At 37.8% G+C, this 17,556-nt stretch overlaps 1 non-coding gene across 1 annotated transcript; it reads left to right on the top strand.

Moving 5' to 3' along the window:
* The first annotated feature begins 5,395 nt into the window (after positions 1 to 5,395).
* On the top strand, positions 5,396 to 5,501 carry LOC131147358 (small nucleolar RNA R71). The gene has a single exon (XR_009134745.1). It is a non-coding gene; the product is annotated as a small nucleolar RNA R71 (small nucleolar RNA).
* Positions 5,502 to 17,556: the final 12,055 nt, after the last annotated feature.

Here is a 17,556-nt window from a genome sequence, read left to right as displayed (position 1 = left end):
TGCTTTCTAGATGTTATGTAAATTGTTTGGTCAAACTGGTCTATCTCTTACAAAGGCCAATTGACTGCTTAATAGATTTTAGAGAGAAAATTTGACCGTTAAGGCCAAAACTAGGCAAACTGATCAACCGTCTCTATGGGCTGGTTGCCTGCCTCCAGCTTTGCCTAGAATGGTTGACCACCCCTTGTGGGCCAATCCACTGCCTCAGGTTGCAAAGCTAGGTATAGTTTCCTTTGATTGTCAATTCTCCAATTTTAGTTTAGTTGTGCTATGGTTTGTGTATTCTTAGAGTTTTACAAGTTGTAGCTTATTATGTATGTTTTTTATGCAGCTTCTTGTGCATGCTTTTATGTTGCTTCTTACACAATATGTGCCTGATATCATTCCTTTTCATAATACTTCCAATGAATATTGGTAGGCTCATCGATGCTTGGGTCCTTAACTACCAAAAATAATATTTATAAACCTAACTATCCCAAGTTCAGTAAAATAATGAGTAAATCGGGTGCCAATCCACAGGGACTGGTGTCCAGTTGTTAACAACTTCTAGCCTAATTTATTACACTTTGTGTAAAAGGAAAAAAAAAAGATGAGATTTTGAAATGGTTTTTCTAACAGCTACTTTAAGCATGTAAATTTATGTTAACATTACTCCTACAAAGCATATCTTAGATTATGAATCAAGCCTAGAATGTCGTGCGCACTAACTATGTCCGATTAGCTATCCATCCTAGGATAGCAGCTAAGTGAGCCATTCAATAGCATAAAGTAGTAAAGGTACACCAATCATCCGAAGCATGATCGAGAACCAGGGTATACTCTATCACAACGATCACGAGATCACCCCGTACATGAACCATAGCCTAGTCCGTATAAGTGAATGAATCCCTAGCTAGGCTATCCTTTACCCTAGGGTTTCAATACAATCAAAGATGTAAAATTGCATGGAAAGTAAAGTGCATGTATTTAAATGAAAGCAGTAAAGAAAGCATGAAAAAATTGGCTTCAATCGAGAATACAATCAAAAGACCATCTACTTTAAGTGGCAGCACAAGGAAAAGAAAGTTGTTACTGGCCTGCCTTCAATGATTTCATATGCATGAACCAGTATAGGAATTGAAATCAAAAGCAATAAATCTATTCTACTTCGCTCTCAAAGGCTTTTTAGGTCTATCACTAGCCCAAAAGTGGCCAAAGAGGAACCCTAGGCACATAAAAGAATCTATCTTTTATACCCAAAAGGGTTTACAAGGTTTAAAATTCAAAATAGGAAAGTTCATAGAAAATATCGCAAAGCAGTTCGATGGTGCTTGTTTTTGTCGACCAAGTCATGCCTTGGTCAAGCCTCACGGGAATTTAGGAATTCAAACTTCAAACATTCTTCATTCTTCTTGTGACTTGGTTGCACCCTGTGGTGGCTGGTCGCCCCACATGGTCGACCCATATCTTCTTTCCTTTGATGCATTAAGGCTCTAGGGGCTTGGTTGAGTATCTGATTTGAGCTCTGTGCACCCCAATTTCTTCCTTGGCTTCTCACATTGCTTAACTCCTCAATTTTAACCTATTTTTCTCGAAACATGGACAAAACTTGCATAACTCTGAATTATGATACAAAGGGTAAATACATGATAAATGAAGACAAAACACAGGTAAATGGGGGCCTAAAATAGTACATTTTAGGGACACATCACAACCCCCAACTTACACTTTACTAGTCGTCGAGCAAAGCAAAAACTAAGATAACTAGAAAATCCTATCTCCTTCCTCTTTCGTGGGAAAGACGGTCGCATTTACTGCATGCAACAAGGCTTTAAACCCCATGTACCCTAGTGGACGAGTTATAGTCTCGTGAGGTTTTCTAGGGCGGTACCCACAAACACTAATCTCAGTGACATCAAATAAGATCACATGTAACACAATCATGCCATTTCATATACAAGAATATAACCTAGTTACAAGTAGGCTCCTTTATACATAACTCTATTATACAAAAAACTCCGAAGAAAATTACTCATGCAAGTATCAATAGTGTATAGCCATAAAGAAAAGCATAACTAATAAAGAATCAATCCTGCAATTGCAATTCAGAGTTAATATCATCATATAAATTCAAGTATAGATAGGTAAAGAAATAAGGCATGTGTAAACTGAATGATTCATCACACTCAGGTTATCCTTGGACACTTACAGAACAGTCGTCTTAACTTAGCTTCACTGGCATACTCTCAAAAACACTCAAGAAGATGGGTTCACGCTCGTATGTGAGGAAGACATGCATGATTAAACATCCCACATACTTCGAAGAACTAACTCTAAAAATGGAGTGAACTAGTCTCAAAAGAATGGGATCCAGCCTATTAATAAGGTGTCAGGTCCTTCACCCTAACACCTTCTCACCTACTCACTATATCCAACCAAGACCACCCTAGATTGGCTTATTCATAAACCAGGCGTGAATACATCATATGCATCGGATAGCTGAAGAAGCTTCACACATTTAAGGATGGTGGGTCGTGTCCCTAGCTTGACCCTTTTGTATTTGGAGCAGGTATTCTATGAATTTTTCATTTCTTTTTTTTTCTCTATACTTTTATTTCATGGTCATCTAGGACAATTATCACAACTTTTGTGTCTTCAAGCTACCGATAAGAACTAGGCTCGAAAAGGAGTTTATGAATTATGTCTATCTCTAGGGGTGGCTCAATTTTCTCTTGAGTAGGCTACATGACCTAGGTTTATATCTCCCCACTAGACATCACCTCTAGGCTAGCAAATGCAAATATAGAGACTAGCATGCAAAGGATATCCAAAAAAGAAAAGTTGAGTTCCGTGAACTCGGAGTTCATGTAAAAGATACTCACAAAAAAACAAAAAAAAAAAAAGGCTCGGCATAACCCAACAAGGTGTCATAGTCACCTCGATTGTTCTCTAAGTGCTCTAAAGGAACCCTAAATGCTACAAATCATGTGAAAGTGCATCCCAACCTTGTGAAGTGCCATATGAATCTAAGAACTTAAAGAACAATATTAAAACAAATGAACCACTAGTCAACCCATCATAGAGTAGGAAAACAAGTACATTCGTTATATCATGTGAAACTATGCACAAGCAACTCACTACATTGTTCGTGAGAATAATAAATTCAGCTAAATGATATGGCCTAACATGTAACATATAGGTGATATAGAAGTATGTAAAGGGCATAAAGAGTGTTATCATGACATAAAATAGATAATGTCACTGAAAATTTTAAAAAGTGTGTCATTTTTGTGCTCACGATGTGCCATGTAGTGATTTCCTAACCCCTACCCCCAACTTAAAACTTCAATGTCCCTACTGAAGTATGAAAATAAAGAACCTAGAAAGCATGGGAAGGAAACACAGCACGGTGCTATGAGATCAACTTGTATACCTGCGTAAGTAACAACCATATAAAATGCAGAAATAGAAAGAGGCGCTGCAATGGTACACTAAAGCACAAAAGACTAGTATAAACCAAAAGCACCACGCATTTTCATTAATTTTAGAGGCGGTACAAAGAAGATAAATACATCATACGCACAAGTATAACCTTCAAAAGCATGGTGAAACAAAATAAAAGAAAATAAAAATAAAAGAAAATAAAATACAATTGAAAAGGTGTGTAGAAGCATGGTACATATACAGAAAAAAAAAAAAAGCGTATCAATAGATCTCAAGCATCTAGCCTATCCTAGTCCTCCTTGGTGAACTCGCTAGCATCGAAATCAGAATCTTTGCCCCCTAAATCACGAGACGCATCAGAATTAGTGCCCACCTTAGACTAACAAGTCGTATCAAAATGTGTGCTTGAAGCAGACTCCTCCTCCTTAGAGATATTGCCAGACACAACTAGAGAATTAGGTGACGTTGAAGTAGGAGGTGGCATGCGAGCAAATGAAGCCTGTGGTATCAGTGTAGGTGCTGCTGGTGGAATAGATAGAGTGGGGATTGGTGGTTGTGGAGCAGTGGTGTGTGGTGGAACAGGAGGGGGCGCAGATGAGGTAGATGGTGCGAGAATGTCCCTAGGAAGAATTCTGTTGTCCACCAGGTAGCGTATGAAATGAATTACATCAAGGGGTGGCGTGATCATCTAAAAGGGCTCTAGGGCCCATGGCACATCTATTGGTAGAATAAGGGCGGTCGTCATGGTAGGGACTAGTAGGGCAGGTACCAGAGTAGCTGATGGCTTAGTGGCTGGCTCAGTAATAGAGGGCACCTCAATAAAATGTGCGGGGGACTGAGCCTCACTCGTGGTGGTAGTTGGAGGTGGGATATCTGCAGGATGGGCCTCCATTTCATTTCACCGAAGAATGCTATATCTATCACGACCACTGGGCTTGCCAATGAAGTGGCCTGAGGAGGGGGAGACGAAGGGGTAGGAGAGCGCACTGCTGGTGAAGCTGTGAGAGATGGGGAGGCTAAAGGCACTTAAGGGCCAGGGGTTGAGGTTGGTGTTGAGGGTCTTGAAAATTGAAAATTTTCTAACTCATGTGGGAAACAAACTTGAAGCGCCTCAACCAATGCCCCAAATCCCTGAGAAATCTACTCCCTGGTTGCCTCCATCTTGTGGTGCACCTCGGACCTTAATAACTTGAAAAAACAGCACAGGTGGTCCAAATCATCCCTTGCTTGAGGCATAGAGGGGGATGCTGGTGGATGTGGTGCTGCCACTAAAGGACTGGCCTCTGTGGGTGCCACCGCAGAAGTGGAGGGCTCAGCTGTTGTCTTTCTCTTCTTCTTCGGAGCTTGGCATGGTGGTTGCACTGGTAGGTGTGCGGGCTCATCCTCGGAGTTGTGAAGGAAGTCTGGTATACAAAACTCAGACCCCGAGACTCCCTAAAATGGAGCCCACTAGTGAACCTTCAGCCTGGCCGTGGCTACCGTCTGCAACCTTTGGCACCATGTTCTCTTAGTGGTGACCTCGCCAATGGGAATGTGTTCATCAGGATTCCCTTGGTTGATCTTCACGAACATCAACATCGCCATGACAAGATGGGCGTATGGAAAAACGTCTGCAGAATCAAGCGTGTCCCACGGTATGTCGTCGACCTCTGCGTGAGACCATGCCCTGAACAACAGTGGACAAGACTCCTGGACAATAACTAATCTAACTTTTTAACTATTGTGTGTAGTGTGGGCACAAGGTCATGGCCTGTAGCTAACTCATAGACTCCCTTAGGATTGGAATAGATGGTTGGGATGGTCTATGAGTAGCAACAACATGCTGCTGAAAATTTTCGACAAGGTTCTCAAAGAGAGGTCAGGCCTCATTCTCGTGTTTAGTGAGGAAAGTACCTCCACAAGATGCATTACCATGGACCGGTCTTGCTCAGCTATTCCTTCGTAGAAGGTTTGAACCAATTGCCACTTAGGGACTTGGTGATGTGGACATTTGTGCAAGAGGTCCCTAAAGCGCTCCCATATCTCAAAAAATAGTTCCCCATCCACTTTTGAGAAACTAGTGATGACCTTCCTTAGTTGGTTAGTCTTCCCAATTGGGAAGTACTTTTTTAAGAACTCATGTTTCATGGTGGCCCAGTTGGTCACCGAGTTTAATTCTAAGGAATTCAGCCAATATTTGGCCTTGTCCTTTTAGAGAGAACGGGAAAAGCGTCAATTGGAGGGCGTCATCACCAAAATTAGGTATGTGCATGGTAGAACAGATTTCAAGAAATTCATCTACATGCTAGTAAGGATTTTCAGTAAAATTACCATAGAAGTTAGGAAGCATTGAGATAATGGAAGTTTTAATCTCAAATGGCACTGCCTCAACCTCCAAGAACTTGATGTAAGACGGCGAAGTGTATGTGTTGGGTGTGAAGTAGTCTCTAAGGGGCCAAAGAGGTTGCTCCTCCACCACAGGTTGGTGGGGAGCCTAAGGTTTCAGGATTTGAAAGGAGAGAACCGGAGGACGTTCAGCCATGACTTTACATTCGGACGACTCGGCTAACTCAAGACTTAAGGTAGATTTCCTAATGGACCTATGGGATCTCTCAATATTAGGGTCTATAGGCACTAACTCAGGATCCAAAGAGCGCAAACCCAACATATACACATGCAACACGCAATCAAGACTTCAGAATATCAAACCAAAAAAAAAAACAAAGAAAAACAAAGTATAGTACTTTAAACTAGAAATTGTCCTACAACTGTAACACATTCCCTGGCAACGGTGCCAAAATTAGGTAGGCCCGCCAAGACTTGGGTCCTTAACTACCAAAAATAATATTTATAAACTTAACTATTCCAAGTTTAGTAAAACAATGAGTAAGTCGGGTGTCGATCCACAGAGACTGGAATGCAGTTGTGTTGACCTTATAGGTCACTCCCGGTTTTGATAATGACAAATACTTGTTGTATTTGATGCATGTTTGAGGTTATGTACATGTATACTATTGGAAGGACAAAATGATGGCACAAGGAGTTAAAGTTGAAGGCCCTAAAGACCCTATTAATGTTGTATTTAAATGCTTTATTCTTTATAGGTCTATAATAGTAAATAGGGTCTGTCTTGTAATAATTATGTGTTTCACCTGCATGGTATGATAGGTAAGCTCAAAATGAAAAAGGCCTAGAATGACCCTAGGATACTCATATATGCATATATATAGTCATATGGATAGGGTGATTGCATGATTGAATTGAACCGAAATGCACTTAAGTTGCATGTTCGGTTGACCGTACAATTCAAGTACAAATCCTCTCGGTCGACCGAATCGGGACCAGGTCAACACTTTGACCACAACTCGGTCGACCAAACTTACTCAGTTCATTATTACCCAATCGACCGAACTCTCTAGGAGTCAACACTTTGACCATCTAGTCGACCATGCCAAAATTGCATGCCAACCACCTGGTTGACTGAGTTCCCACGTGTGAGAACTCAACGGTCTGATAAACTAAATTAGTTAGTTCAAAAAGTTCTCAGTCGACCAAACCGCGCTAAATAAGAAAATCGCCCTGGAACCTCCATGTCCGGTCGACCAAACTTGTAGTTCATTTTATGCCCGGTCGACCGAACTATGCACAACTTAGTCAATCAAACTTCCTTTAGTCGACTGGTGCTCTCGGGTTTCCCCATTATTTTTATCGTGGTTATTATTTTTAAATGGGGTTAACTTGGTTAAATTGTATTAAAACTTTTATAATTATTCCCTATGTGTCCTAAACGGCTAATCAAGGGAAAGTCTATATATAACCCCTTATTTGGAATAATTAGCATCGAATTAGCAATCTTAATTAGGAAAAATCCTTTGAAATTTGAAAACCTATAATACTCATTTTTGAGCCTCCAACACTCATTCTTACCAGATTTTATTGCTCAAAAATCCTTTTGTAAGTTTGAATTGAGTGTTCTTGTTCTATAGGTTTGCTCTCTCAAGTTTGTGCTTGTTTGATATTATTTTGGTTGAGAGCAAGACCTTAAGTTTTCTTAGGGGACTTTATTAATAAGTCTTTCCTAAAAAGACTTCATTTGAGCTTCTGAGTATTACATTATCATTGCATTATCTTAAGAAGTTCGTATTTTATTTTGGTTGCTAAAATACTTTCAAATCATTTTCAAACATCTTATGTGTTTCATTTTGAGAAAAATCTTTGAAGAGATATTTGTTTATGTACTAATGATTTTTGTTGCAATATTCCTTGAGTAATATTATTTGTTGAACACAAAGATCAAATCCCTTTTTGCAAACAAAATCTATACATCTCTTAAACTTTATACGTTGAGAAAAATTATTTGTTGAGATATCTGAAGTGTTTCTAATATCTTTGTTTGAGCATTGTGATTGAATATATATTATGTGATACAAAGATCATATTATTTGCACTCTCACGCACTGATTGCAACGCTTGCATAAATATTTGAGAATAGATATCTTAGACCACATTGAACTTACTTCATTATATCATTTGGTGGTGTATGTGATAGATTATATTGGTACATATCAGCTTATGTAAGATACATTTCCTTGTACACAAAAATTGTATTTCAAATATGTTGTATTCCAAGCACGGGCCTGAAAAGGGAGACTAACCCTATTGAATATTTCCGGATTAGCTTAGACCCGGTTAGGAAAGTTAGGTGCGCCATCCTGTTAAGGCATGTTGGTTGAGGTCAGTCCCTTGAATTGACCTAGTTGTAATCAGTGCCGCTCCACCCGTTAAGTGAGCCATTAGTGGAATCCTCCAACTTACGAGCTAGAGGCAGTGACCTAGGCACAGTTGACCGAACCCCGATAACATTTCGTGTGTGTTCTTTACATTTCCGAAATTTACATTTCTGTACGTGTATGTTATAGTTTGAATGAAGCGCATGATTTAATTTACATTTTTTTATATTTATCTACGCATTTGGGATTGTATAGAAAGACCCTAGGTTACCAAATCATATTGACTTCTGACTTAACCTAGAAGAAAGTTTAAAATTCCAATTCACCCCCCCCCCTCCCTTCTTGGGAATACACCAATCCTAACAAGTTGTTAACCACTTCTAGCCTAATTTACTACATTGTGTGTAAAAGGAAAAGAGATGAGATTTTGAAAAGTTTTTTCTAACAACTACTTAAAGCATGTAAATTTACATTAACACTCATGCGTGCTAACTATGTCCAATCAGCTATCTATCCTGGGCTAACGGCTAAGTTAACAATTCAATGGCATAAAGTAGCGAAGGTGAACCAATCGTCCAAAGCACGACCGAGAACCAGGGTATACTCTATCATAACGATCATGAGATCACCCAGTACATGAATCGTAGCCTAGTCCATATAAGTGAATGAATCCCTAGCTAGGCCATCCTTTACCCTAGGGATTTAACACAATCAAAGATGTAAAATTGCATGGAAAGTAAAGTGCAGGTATTGAAAGTGCATGTATTTAAGTGAAAATAGTAAAGAAAGCATTAAAATCGTCTTCAATTGCAACTTGAAAGTTTGTCACTAATAATTGAGAATACAATCAAAAGACCATTTACTCTAAGCGGCAGCACAAGGAACATGAAGGTTGTCACAGGCATTCAACGATTCCATGCACGAACCAGTACATGAATTGAAATCAAAAGCAGTAAATCTATTCTACTTGACTCTCAATGGCTTTCTAGGTCTGTCACTAACCCAAAAGTGGCCAAAGAGGAACCCTACGCACATAGACGAGCTATCTTTTATACCCAAAAAGGGTTTACAAGGTTTAAAATTTAAAATAGGAAAGTTTTGTAGAAAATCTCGCAAAGTAGTTCATTGGCGCTTGTGTCTGTCGACTAGGTTGCACCCATGTCTTCCCTAGTCGTACCCTGGTCGAGCCTTGCAGGAATTCAAGAATTCAAACTTCAGGCATTATCAACTTGGTCGCGCCTCTGGGTCTTCATGGTTGACTTGCTGGTCAAGACTCTCAGGATCTCAACTTCAGTAAATGTTCAGGATCTCGACCTGGTTGCCCCTTAAGGTCTCATGGTCGAGCTGCTGCTAGTCGAGACTCTCGGAAACTCTGGCTCAATCAATCTTTAGATTCTCTACCTGGTTGCTCCTTAGGATCACTTGGTTGAGTACTTGGTCAAACCTTGTAGCATTCTTCTTTCAGTCTATTAATTTAGGTGCAATCCCACGAGGAGGGGTGAATTGAGTATTTAAAAATTATTTAAATTTATTTTATCACTTAATCCCTATTTTAATATTTACCAAAATAATCACAAGTTAGGGAATACTTAGGTTTCAATTTATTAAGCTATCTAATAAAATTAATTCAAATTAATATCTTAATAAATTCAATAATACCCAATTAACTCTCAAGTGTACTTAATATTCATCAACATACATACATGCAAGATAGATAATTAAATGCAAGAGAAAATTAAAAGAGTTGAGGGAAGAGAAATGTAAACACAGATTTTTACGAGGTTCAGTCAGCCCGGCCTACGTCCTTGCCTTGAGCAACCCACTCAAGGATTCCACTAATCCAACTCCTTTAATTGGGACGGAGCTTCCCGTTACAATATGCTGCTTACAAGAGGCGTAGCTTCCTCCTCACTCTGGTTCACAACTTGAACCGTCAATACAATAATAAGATTACAACTTTTTACAAAACTCAAATGCTCCTCACAAAGCTAATGAGTACAATTGAAATCCTAATACATACTTAGATGATATAACATGAAGCTCAATGAGTTTATGCGATGTGGTTAATGAAATTTTTTTAACAATCTTTGTATAAATATAGATATGACTATTTAGCTTCAAAGATTAAATCCAACTTAATGATCTTTGTAAAAATATATGTAAATAAATTTTGCTCCAAAGATCTAAATAAAAATTATGATCTTTGTATATATATATATATATATATATATATATATATATATATCTGTGTGTGTGTGTGTGTGTGTGTGATAAATTAGCTTCAAAGATCTGAACCTATATCAGTATTCTTAAAAAATTTCTCAAGACTATGTATTTAAAATCCTTAGAATTTGCTTATCAAAAGTTTTTGCAATAATATAATAAGATGAAATCTTTGAGTATAATATGAACTCGAATATCTGAAAAGATTCAAACTTTAGCTAACCCTTTCTAAAATAAACTTTTCAATGTAATCAAACTGGTCATACCAAAAGTCGATACTTTGAACTTGTGGGGTATCCAGAATGGTGGGATTACAGTTGTGATCCATGGAAGAGGAATTCAAAGAAGACCACTATTGCTGCAATTTTTGAAACAAAGGTGGCGGATGAGGTTGCTGAAAAGTCTCGGCATTGATAGCAATTGCAAGTAATGGTGACAACGTTTTAAATATGTCCACACCTGTTTCTAATAATGCATGGATAACTAATTCTGGTGCTACAGATCATATGACATTTGATTCTAGACAGGTCTCAACCCTTACACTGTTTTCACAAATGTCTGTTTCCATTGCCAATGGTACTTCGACCCCATTTATTAAGGAAGGATCCTTGCCCCTCACTGACATTTTGAATTTAGATTTTTTTTTAGTTGTTCCATCTTTGAACTATAATCTTTTGTCAGTTTCCCAATTAAGAACTGCCTTATTTTGTGCTATAATTTTTTGGCCTGAATTTTGTGTGTTTAAGGACATCCAAATGCAGCAGACAATTGGTTGTGGTGTTAGACGAGGAAAGTTGTATTACCTGGATTTGGAATCAAAGAGTTTAGACAAGTTGGGTCAAGCTCTGAAGGTGGATGGTTCTGAGGGGGAAAAGAAAAGATCTGACATCTAGTTAAGGCATCGACATCTGGGGCATACTTCTTTTGGTTACCTCAAGAAATTATTTCCTAATTTATTTGCAAAATTTGATGTTGCTAGTTTCAAATGTGATGTTTGTGAACTTGCAAAGAGTCATCGTGCTTCATTTCCATTTACTTTGAATAAAAGTTCAGTTCCTTTTATGGTTTTACATTCTGATGTTTGAGGTCCATCCAAAGTCACTGCCTTGGTTGGATCATGTTGGTTTGTTACTTTTATTGATGATTGTACCAGGATGACCTAGGTGTGCTTGATGAAGTCCAAAGGGGAAGTGAACTTGTTATTTCAAAATTTTCATAGAATGGTTCATACTCTAATGCACAAGTTTAGGTCCTCCATAGTGATAATGGAGAAGAGTATCTGAGTTCTGAATTGCAGCAATATTTGGAAGCACACAAAATCATTAATCGAACTACATTTTTTGTATACACCCTAACAAAATGGGGTAGCTGAGCGAAAAAATCATCACTTATTGGAGGTTGTCTGTGCTTTATTGATAGAAGTTCAAATGTCATTATCTTATTAGGGCAAAGCACTTACTTCTGCAACGTATTTGATCAATCGAGTACCCTCAAGCACTATTGATTTCTAGACACCATCCCAAGTTCTTTCCAAACTGATTGTTGCTCCAACTGTTCCAAACTTACCTTCTCATGTCTTTGGTTGTGTACATATGCATCAGCGCACCAAGTTGACACCTTGAGCATTGCGATGTGTCTTTCTTGGGTATGCTATTCATCAAAAGGGGTATTGATACTATCATCCTTCAACTTAAAGAATGTTTATTACTTTGGATGTTGTTTTTCATGAAAAGTCCATGTATTTTCCCTCTGAGCCTAAACTTCAAGGGGAGTATCAAAAGGAAGTTCATACTCTAGACTATGATGTTCACATTTCTAAAGACGAAAAACTCCCTAAATATCCTATGAGTCACTATGAGTCTAACCATCATTTTTCAGAATCAAATCAGTCATTTGTGAATCAATCATCTACTGTATCTATTCCTAACAGTGTGCAGGAAGCCTTTGTTGACCCAAGGAGGAAAGTTGCTATGAATGAGAAAATGAAATCCTTACAGAAGAATAAAACTTGGGAACTTGTTGATTGTCCACCAGGAAAGAAACCAGTTAGATGTCGGTGGATTTTTACTGTAAAGTACAAAGCAGATGGTACAATTGAATCCTTTAAAGCAAGATTGGTTGCAAAAGAATACACCCAAACCTATGGGACTGATTATACAGATACTTTTGCAGTCATAGCTAAAATCAACACAATTCAAGTATTGTTGTCTCTACTGCAAACTTGGATTGATCATTACAATAGTTTCATGTGAAGAACGCCTTTCTACATAGTGAGTTGTTTGAAGAAGTCTACGTGGATCTCCTACCAGGAAGCATGATACTAGAAATACATTGTTAGAAGGTGTGCAGGTTAAAGAAATCATTGTATAGGTTGAAACAATCTCCAAGAGCATGGTTTGGAAGGTTCAAAAAGGCCATGATAACCTTTGGCTACCATCAGAGCAATTCAGGCCACACTTTATTCCTGAAGAAATGGCAAGATAAAATCACTACACTTATCATATATGTAGATGACATGGTAGTCACAGGAAATGATCTTGAAGAAAGGAAAACACTACAGAGTTACTTGTCTAAATAATTCAAAATGAAAGACCTCAATCCCTTTAAAATTTTCCTTAGAATTGAAGTGTTCTGATCTGATAAAGGGATCTTTCTCCCTCAAAGGAAATATACCTTAGACTTTTTACAAGAAACTAGTATGTCAGCATGTTAACCACTTGATACACTAGTGGATGAAGGTTTGAAATTATATGTTGAGTCTAATTAGGTACCAGTTGATAAAGGGAGATACCAGAGACTCGTAGGAAGATTGATGTACTTAGCACACACAAGGCCCGACCCTGCCTATCCATTGAGTATTGTCAGCCAATTTATGCATGATCCTAGAGAACAACATATGAATGTTGTTATGTGTATTTTAAGCTATCTAAAGTCGGCTCCTACAAAGGGAATTTTGTTCACTAAAAATATAGATTGTCAAAGTGTGGAAGCATATACTGATGTTAACTAGGCTGGAGCAATAGATGACATGCAATGTACTTCAGGATATTTCACTTTTGTAGGTGGTAATCTTGTTACGTGGAGAAGTAAAAAAATAAAACGTTATTACACGATCAAGTGCAAAAGCTGAATTTAGAGGTATGACACTTGGAGTTTGTGAAGTGTTATAGCTAAAGCTTCTCTTAAAGGATTTGGGCTATCTGTCTCGGCAACCAATTTGACTATATTGTGACAATAAAGGAGCATATGATATTTCTTATAATCTGGGTCAACTTGATCGTACAAGGCACGTAAAGGTAGACAAATTTTTTCATCAAGGAGAAATTAGATGATTGAATTGTGGAGTTGCCTTACATTTGATCAAAGGATCAGCTAGCTGATATCCTCACCAAAGCATTTTCAAATCAAGTGTTCTCAAAGTTTTTTAGCAAGTTGGGCATGTGTGACGTCTATGCACCAACTTGAGGGGGGGTGTTGAAATATTAAGTTGACCTTCCAATTAACTTAATATGGGATTCTTTCCTATTCTAGGGATAATATAGTTGTCCAGTCAATATGTTTATAGCTTGATTATAGGAGATTGATTATAGGAGACCCATCTATATGTATGTACATATGAATTTAGAGAAATAAAAAGAACAAAAATATTATTCTCACTTTGTTTTCAAGTAGAAGATGGATCTTGACTCCTACCAAAAATGGCAACTTCTTTGTAAAATCAGCGTGCAACTATGTTCTGCAAAGAGACAAACCGAACAATTGGCATTTTAGCAATGATGCTCTCCTCATTTGGGAAAAATGTTAAGTGGATCTGGAAAATCTTGTTGATAAAATGTAGGTTGCAGATGATTTTTTTTTTTCAATGGAGGATGATGATGGACCTTCTACAAAAAACAACGAATCTAAAGAAAATAACATAAAATGTAGATGTATACCAATGGTTGTTGTGCAATATATGTAGCTGAATTCGGGTGTTAATAATCTATTTCTGCATCGTCCAATTGTCCAATAAATTTGTATTGCTTCTCTAATTCAAACAAAACTAGAAGGCTTTCTAGATTAGTGGAATTTCTTAACCACTACGGAGTCCTCTAATTGGAGTTTCGAGAAAAATTAAACTTGCGAAAAGTAGTTACTATTTTCTCTTGAACAATCTAGAAATGGAGGAATAAAATTATTTTAAGTAATAAGGATTGGAACTCGATGATCTTACCTGTTAAAGTTCATAATCCAATGCAAAAAAAAAGGAAGAGAGAGAGACGGAGACAAAGATTGCAAAGAGGAAGAGAGAGTAGCCGCACACAGGCAAACCAACAGATCTGATTACAAAACATCTAGAATACAATTGGACCTAATAGAATAAACCTAATCCGAATAAAGATACGAAGACTTAAATGACCCTAATTAAATATATATTACCTAATATCCCCCCTCAAACTCAGATGGCGCATCGAGAAGCATTGAGAGCTTACCAAGTAGAAACTAGAAACAACTAATAGTGTGGGACTTTGTGAAGAAGTCGGCCAACTGCATGGTAGAGGAAATGAATAGAAGAGAGATAGTGCCAACGCGAAGATGATGGCGTGTGAGATGACCAATCAATTTCAATATACTTAGTGCATTCATGAAAAACAAAGTTATAAGCAATTTGAATAGCATTGATGTTGTCACAATACATAGGAGTGGGTTCAGCAAGTAAGCCGCCCATGTCAACAAGTAACTAACACAACCAAACTATTTCAGTAGTAGTTGAAGCCATGGCACGATACTCAGCCTCAATAGAAGAACAAGAAACTACAGATTGCTTCTTGCTTTTCCAAGAAATGAGAGAGTTGCCAAGAAAAAATACAAAAACTAGTTGTGAACTTGCAGTCTGTAGGATCTCGCCCAATCAGCATTAGAATAAGCACGAAGTTCTAAAGTAGATGTAGAAGGGAGTAATATACTCTGATACAATGTCTCTCTAATATAAAGTAAGATACGGAGAACAGCGGCCCAATGGATCGTAGTGGGAGAAGAGACAAACCAACTTACAATATGAACTACATATCTAATATCAGGTTGAGTGATGGAGAGATAAACCAAACTGCCAACAATAGTACGATATAGAGTTGGATCCGCCAATGGAACCCCATCAAAAGAGGTATAATGAACATTGAGTTCAGGAGGAGTTTCTATAGTTTGAGTATTAATAAGACAGGCTTTTTAAATAACATATGTTGCATATTTAGACTGAGAGAGGAGATAACCTTTAGGAGAATAGGCTGCCTCAATGCTAAGAATGTATCTCAGTGGTCCTAAATATTTCATTTCAAAGTGGTGGTGCAGCTTTAATTTCAACATTGCAATCCCATTTGTATCACTTCCAGTTAAAATCATATCATCTACATAAAGAAGGAGAATAATACGCTCAACAGATGTAGAACGAGTAAACATGGCAGAATCATGATCACTTGAGTGGAAACCAAAATAAAAAAGCACTTCAGAGAACTTCTCAAACCAAGCCCTAGGAGCTTGTTTAAAACCATACAAAATTTTTCTCAGTCTACAGACCTCCCCTAGATGATGAGGAACACTAGGGGTGGACACATATAAACTTCCTTTTTGAGATCCTCATTTAGGAAGACATTTTTTTGCATCTAACTATGAGAGGTTCCACCGCTTAATAGAAGCTATTGTAATCAAAGTACGTACAGATGTTATCTTAGCAACTGGTGCAAATGTCTCCTCATAATCAAAACACCTTTTGACACCAAACAGGCCTTATATCTTTCAACAAAACCATCAAATTTAGTTTTGATCTTGTAGACCTAGCGACATCCCACTATCGTTTTACCAAGAGGAAGAGGTACCAACTCCCACGTACTGGTCTTATACAAAGCAGTGAGTTTTTCATTCATAGCCTGTGAGGAATGGTGTAATCCCAAGAGGGGGAGGGGGTGAATTGGATTTTTAAAAACTTTGGCTAATTATTTTGTCGATTCACCAACCAATATCTCAAATGTGTATGCAAAATAATATCAAGAATGAATTTAAAACATGTATGTAAAATAATCACAACAATATAAATAAAACCATACACGTGCGGAAATGTAAATGAGATAAGGGAGAACCTATTAATATTACAAAAGAAAAACTAGAAGTCTTCAAGCTTTGCTCTTCTGATGTTCATGGAATACGCCATATGATATGATCGTGTAAGTGCTTCATAGCTTCCATTTTGCATTGGTCATTTGTGCCTTCTGAGACTTAAACTTGTTCAAATACTTAATGCACAAATGAGATATTGTGCTTTGTCATAATTCAAATGGGATAGGACTCAAAAAGTCAACATAGCATGTTGCCAAAGAGGGTCAAGAGTTGTCTCCTTATAGGAAGTAAACTCACAATGGGAATGAAGAGAAACTAAAAAAGTAGCAAAACTAGAAGAATAAAAAGAATTAGATGCAAGAACACATGAATCAAGATGAGAAGGGAGCTTATGAAGTCACATTGGATAATGAGAAGATGCAGGGTCCACATGATCAGAAGATAAAGAGGAGTTCGCCAAGGGGGATGAGTAATTTGTACTTGCAGAAGAAAATGAAGAACAAGTAGAAGAAATGAGAGTAATTGGGGAAGACTCTGAATCAATATCACAAGTAAATGGATCAATATTTACAAGGTCAAACTCATTTTAGGTGTTAGAACTTGTTGGAATAGAGAAGAAAGGAATGTGTTCAAGAAAGGTGACATGACGAGAAACATAAAGTTTTTGTGTTTCTAGATCATAACAACAATATCCTTTTTGTCCATCACCATAACCAAGAAACACACACATAGAGGATCATGCGGACAACTTAGAACACTCAATATGAGGACGAAGGACAAAGCATGTGCAACCAAATACTCTCAAATGAAAATACATTGGAGCCTTTCCTTACAAATTCTCATAAGGAGAGACTTCCAAAGTAAGAGCAGTAGGAATTTTTTTAATCAAATATGTGGCAATAAGAACTGCTTCTCCCTAGAAGACTTTAGGAACTTTACCAGAGAGGAGAAGAGATCGAGCTGTCTCAATGATGTGCCTATATTTTCTTTTAGGCACACCATTTTGCTCATGAGTGTCTATGCACAATGATTGATGTATGGTGCCATCAGAGGTGAGTAGGGTGGAAAACTCAGTAGAATTATATCCCCCCCCCCTACCACACCTGAAGCA

This window comes from Malania oleifera, chromosome 1, assembly GCF_029873635.1.
Source record: "Malania oleifera isolate guangnan ecotype guangnan chromosome 1, ASM2987363v1, whole genome shotgun sequence".
In the NCBI taxonomy this organism is placed as follows: Eukaryota; Viridiplantae; Streptophyta; class Magnoliopsida; order Santalales; family Ximeniaceae; genus Malania; species Malania oleifera.
The sequence above is the reverse complement of the archived record's forward strand: the minus strand, read 5'-3'. Positions and strand labels throughout refer to the sequence as shown.